A 6301-nucleotide genomic window follows, 5' to 3' on the forward strand; every position below is an offset into this window, starting at 1 on the left:
ACTGATACACATTCGCGATGCATACTATTTAATGGAATTGGCTATTTTACACCAATTCTATAGGAATAATGTACCCCCACTGTAAAATGATATGGATATCAGAAGTTACTGAAGAATTCCGGTACCTAATAAAGGCTTTCATATGGGTCAAGTAACTCCAAAGTGACTTTTAATATTTCCTTATTGTACAACAGTGGATGCATTATTAAAATACATATGTTTCTGTGAATCATGTGACACTAGTGACGTCACAAAGCACTGATTATAACTGATGACATCACTAAGCACTGATTTCTAAGAATATATCTGAAAGGTTATTAATCGCTCTTGTTTGTGACTTCTATACAACTTGTACAATAAGGCATCCAATAATGAAAGCCCCATGGAGCCTCTTTTGCAAAGAAAACCTCACCATAAAAATCTTCAGTTTCTAATAAAATGAATTCAGATTTGTAATCCTTCTATTCTAATTTATTTCAGTGTTCTGTATCTGAATATATTTGTATTACTTTTTGTAAATACCGTTATAAAGAAAGAGCCCAGAATAAGCAGAGATACGGTAGCATGCCGCCATCTTTATTAACAATGTTACTTAATAGACCGTCTGTTTATCTCAAATTGGTTGGAAATCAAATGGTCCTATAATAATCTGCATGCTGTATTAAGTAAAAGTGTATGCCTGGAATCCATTTAATCCCATAATGTGCCATGTAATTTAGATACATATATAAAGGTTGCACATTTTACACAATTATAAGTATATGATATTAAAAGTGCAAACATGGAACAAATGCTTTCTTTTAAAGTGATATATTCTATTATATAAAAGAGGCCTTTTTGTTGCTGCCTCCAATTGTGCTCCATCTGGCCCTTTAAAGCTTTTACCTAAAGGTAGACTTACACTGGATGTTATTAGCCCAATTGCTTTATACCAGCCTTATGCCCTACTGGGACCTCCATGTGCTCATGGGCATCCGCAGGCCACAGACAGACTCTGATTCTTTGGGGCAAATCCACAAATGTCGGTAAGTTCACAATCGTTAAACAAGTGTCAGTCCCAAATGTGCTGTAAATAAGATACATTCACAGAAGGAATCTTAAAGTTTTGTAGATTTGTTGTAATGCTGACAAATTTTGTCAAAAGTGTTAACCGTGTAAACGGTGAAAAATGTCTTTGTAGCAAAAAAAAAAATCTCTATGATAATTTGGCAGAAAAATGTCATAAATTCTATACCTTTAATAGACCGGTGAGTTGCACCACAGAACAGGGAGGAGTTCTGCACCAGGAGAGGCGGAGTTTAAGCTTGTGTGAAAATTGGGGCTTTAATCTGATGGCTGTCGGCTGTGAGAAGCAACTGCCAGATGGGCTACTTTAAATTACCACTATTTAGTGGGCTGCAGGCCCGGACTGAGAATTAAAAAAGGCCCTGGCATTTCAGGTACACAGAGGCCCAATCAGCCCACAAAGAGGCCCAAACAGCTCCCACCAGCCCACTAAATACTGACTTTCTATGGGACCTTATAGCAGCCCCTCTGGCATTTGCCAGAACCCACAGATTGCCAGTCCGGGCCTGGTGGGCTGTTGATTAGCAGTTTTGGCCTCTGTGTATTTAAAATGCCAGGGCCTGTTATTTATTTGTTGTTATTGTTATTATCAATACAATATTTTTGGTGCAAGTATAAGGGACTAACCCTTTATATACTATTGGGACCAGTTTCTCTTTACAATTCATTTTCCACATCCAGTTGAATTTACCTTGGTTTATTATCCCATTGCCTGCAAGGAGAGGTCGCATGGTGGCAAATCCTGCTCATGAGAGACACCTTTCCCCTAATACCATCTGTTCTACCTCTACAGAATGCATCCATGTTATTTCAGCCTTATTGTATCATCTGCATACCACTCACCCTGGCCTTGCCTGTTGCTCAGCACTCTCTCCTGGCAGCTCTACTGCTACTTACATGCCACATATTTTCCTGCTCTTTTACTGTTTATGCACTGACAGCAGCTTTTCCTATACTTAAGGGCAAGGCCAGACGTGGCGTTTTTACGCTGCACATTTAAAGAAGCTCCGGCAGGTGTGAATACGCATAAACTGCACTACCACTGAAACTAATGGAAAACGCACTATGACAATTCATACAGGGCGCTTGCAAGCCGAAATCCGCCACAGGACGCCAGTATTGGCATTTTTCAGCAGCCAAAACGTCAAGAAACTACCAAATCAATAGACTCTATGGGATCTGTACGTTTGAAACCACACTTTGCGTAAATACGCAGCGTATTTTAAATATGGTGTCCAAATTCTCAATGAGAACAATGAGAAGTGCATGTTGGGAAAAGAAACCTACATGCTGAAAAATGCATGAAAAAGCACATGTTGATGGTCGCATGATGTTTCAGTGGCGTATTTACGCCCAGCGTTTCTTTTTTAAAACGCCACGTCTGGCCTTGCCCTAAGGGTAGATCTCTCCTGGCAGCTCTACTGCTACTTACATGCCTCATATTTGCCCGCTCTTTTACCGGTTATGCACTGACAGCAGCTTTTCCTATACTTATGGGTAGATTTATTTAAATGTGAGTCTCTCTCTCTCTCTCTCTCTCTCTCTCTCTCTCTCTCTCTCTCTCTCTCTCTCTCTCTCTCTCTCTCTCTCTCTCTCTTCATTCCTTTAGGATTTTTAGAAGTGTATTAATCTGCAGGAAGAAAATATTTGTTAAATACAATTCTAAAGATCTCATAGGAATGAATAGAAAGTTGGGGCGATCTCTAATCTTACATTTTGATAAACCTGCCCCCTTGTGTCTCATGTGAAGTTATTTTCGGTCTCCTAAAAGCCCTGCCAGTGGCCAAGATAATAAGCTAATAGGTTGGACAGTTTAAGACCACACAATATATTCAGCACTAATGTAATAACGCTTTAAATAATTCTACACTGTGAGCTGAAGTTCTTATTGTAGTATTGTAAGGAGAAGTGATTTTCCATTTTTACTCTGAATTAGATTGTATAACTATAAGTGACTTCAGTTACTATATATATATATATATATACATATATATATATATATATATATATATATACATATATATATATATCCTGATGACGGCCCTGTGTGGGTTGAAACGCGTAGATAAGAACGTGGAATAAAGAACTTTTAACTAAGTATTGAAGAAAACAGCTTGAGTGCTTTCATGACTGCCAATTTATATATATATATATATATATATATATATATATATATATATATATATATATATATATATATATATATATATATATATATACTCTTTAGCTGCTGGGCCTGATCATGATCCAGTTTAGCTCCCAGAGCTTCCAACAAACCAAAATGAAGTCCATATTCTGGTTTAGTCTTCCACGTTCCTATATTGGTGCATGCAGCGTGGCACGGGCGACTCTAGCGCAGGAGCTTTGATTTATCAGACTGCACTGGCCCATTTCTATGTGGCATCTGACCGGCTGATCCAAGCAGCGTATGTTGTGAATTTGTGTACTTATCCAAAATGTGTGTGTGGCCAGCTTTACAAATGTAAATAGATATAGAGTAATACTTCCAGAAATTTCGGCACAGGCTACTACAGGTATGGGATCCTTTATCCGGAAACCCATTATCCAGAAAGCTCCAAATTACGGGAAAGGCTCTCATAGACTCCATTTTATCCAAATTTTAAAGAGTGATTTCCTTTTTCTCTGTAACAATAAAACAGTACCTTGTACTTGATCCCAACTAAGATATAATTAATCCTTATTGGAGGCAAAACCAGCCTATTGGGTTTATATAGGGGCAGATTTACTAAGGGTCGAAGTGAATTTCGAAGTTAAAAACTTTGAATTTCAAACTATCGCCACCTTAAACCTACCAAATTGCTATGTTAGCCTATGGGGACCTCCTAGAACATATAGCCAACATTTGGCTAAGTTTTTAGAAGTCGAAGTGAAATCGTTTGATTCGAAGTACTATGTTAAAAATACTTCGACTTCGAATGTCGAAGTAACCTATTTCGAAGTTTTTTGCACTTCGAAATTCTACCCTTGATAAATCTGCCCCATGTTAAGATTCAAGATACAAATTATGGAAAGATCCATTATCCGGAAAACCCCATGTCCCTAGCATTCTGGATAATAGGTTGCATAACTGTATTAGCATTAGCTACCGAGATTTGCCGTAACGTTTGAACATTCAAATACAAATTTCTTAAATTTGTAAGATGTTAAAGGAGCAATTTTTCTTAACATGGTCTTAGAATGGAGCTGTTTACATCATATGCAAAGTTAATTTTATTTTCTGTAGGGAAGCACTGAATCCAGGATCTGATTCCAGAATCTTTAAATTTTATGCAGGATTAAGGTTCCTCCAAATATTTGGAGGCCTGTTTATCAAAATTTTCATTTGTTTTTTTTTTTGCTGGAAATTTTTTTACCAAACTCCAAATTTTAAAAAACTCCAACCAAAAATGTGGGAAAAAAATGCAAACACCACAAACTCACAATCTGCTCATCATTTCACAATTTTCACTCAAATTGAAAGAATTGCTTACATTTTGCTTCGGACAACTCCCAGTAACTTACTTCTACATGACAAAAAAGGTTTTTTATTTTTACGTTCAAATTTCAGTCATTCTAATTTGTTTGTGAGTCTTAATGCAAAAAAACTTGAATCACGGGGGGAAAAATCTAATTAAAATTTTGATAAATCGACCCCAAATTCTTCCATCAAACCAAAATCCAACCCTTAAACTCATGATTTTTAACTGATGGAATGTATTCAGAATAAAAGATAGTTTAAAAGACCAATTTCAAATTGCCTTTACATATCTACATCCTATTTAAAGTCAAAGTTCTATGAAAGTGATGAAAGGTTTTGGAACCCTCATTGGCCCTAGGCTTATAGACCAACTGTCAGGTCTAGATTCAGGCTGCTGCATGAAATGTCACATGGTAAAAGCTGTTGGAAGATGCTGGGATTAGTAATAAACCATCTTGGACATATCTAATCATATTGATGGAGACACATGTTTTTACACTGTAGAGGCAGCTAATGAATGAGCATATCCTACCTGTCATTTTAAGGAGAACTATACTATATGTATGAAGATATTTTGTAGACCTTTCACAGCTGATTATATTGAGGGGTCTGCCATTTCTTGAAGATGCATCTTTCAATGGTGTATTATTGCATTTCATCCATTGGACCAAACTGTTAGTGGGGGGCGCTGCTCTGATATAGTCAGCGGAAATGGAAACAAGCTGTACTCCAATGTACAAAGCTATCAATGCAATTTGCACCCTCCATTCAATGTAAATGTATATTCACAGACATTGCAATCAGCTGGTAAAGCTTTACAACAGATCTGATTGGTGCAGAGAACAAGTCGGCAACTCTTCACTTTTGCCAATACGGCAGTAGGAAGTTTGTTTATGAAACACACTTTTCTAAGGCATGTTTAGCAATAGCAAATGGACTTGACCCCTATCTACACCGTATGGATGTATTACACTTATATATAATATCCCCAGGGATATGGGTACAACTCCTACAACTCTATCAAGGGAATATGGGGGGGAGGTGTATGGTGAAACTTCAGCCTTTTTGCCTCCAAAACTCAAATTGCTACTCTCTATAGTGAAAATGAAAAAAAATAAGTTTTCCCTCATTTTACATTGTTGTTTTGTGGTGCCACCTATATATTGTGCATAATACATTCGTAAATCTGATTGGATATGGTGTTCATAGATGCCACAAACTTGCTTATCAATGCAAAATTGATTCAGAAGTATTTTTAAAATGAACTGGCAAAAGCAACAGGAAAAACTGGGTCAAACCAAAGGATTTGAGCAAAAATACTGTAACTAGGAACACTGTTTGTTAGGGATTTTCCTAATCACAGAGGCCTGGACTGTTCTATGATCTATTTATATGGAGGGCCTGCCTGATGTATACACAAGTATTATGCACTAATGATTCTACTGACTGTCACTACTGCAGATCCATATTTACCTCTGCTGCTTTTGCTTCATTGGTTCTCAGGAGTGCTGGGTATTTAATAGGTACTCGTCTGATGAGCTGCAAGAATTCATATACTTTGTACTGTTGAATGCACAGATGCACTATAAAGTGATCTCATGAATACAGTTTGCTGTGTAGTACTTCTACTATTGATCTAAGGTTTTGCTATTGTTTCTTATGCCAAGCCATCTTCTCCTCAATCCCAGGGCTATTGAACACTCTTTACAATATCAAAGGTTGCCTTTTTATGAGTATTGGAAACTTTTTACACTGGTC

This window comes from Xenopus laevis, chromosome 2S (genome assembly GCF_017654675.1).
Source record: "Xenopus laevis strain J_2021 chromosome 2S, Xenopus_laevis_v10.1, whole genome shotgun sequence".
NCBI classification, from domain to species: domain Eukaryota; kingdom Metazoa; phylum Chordata; class Amphibia; order Anura; family Pipidae; genus Xenopus; species Xenopus laevis.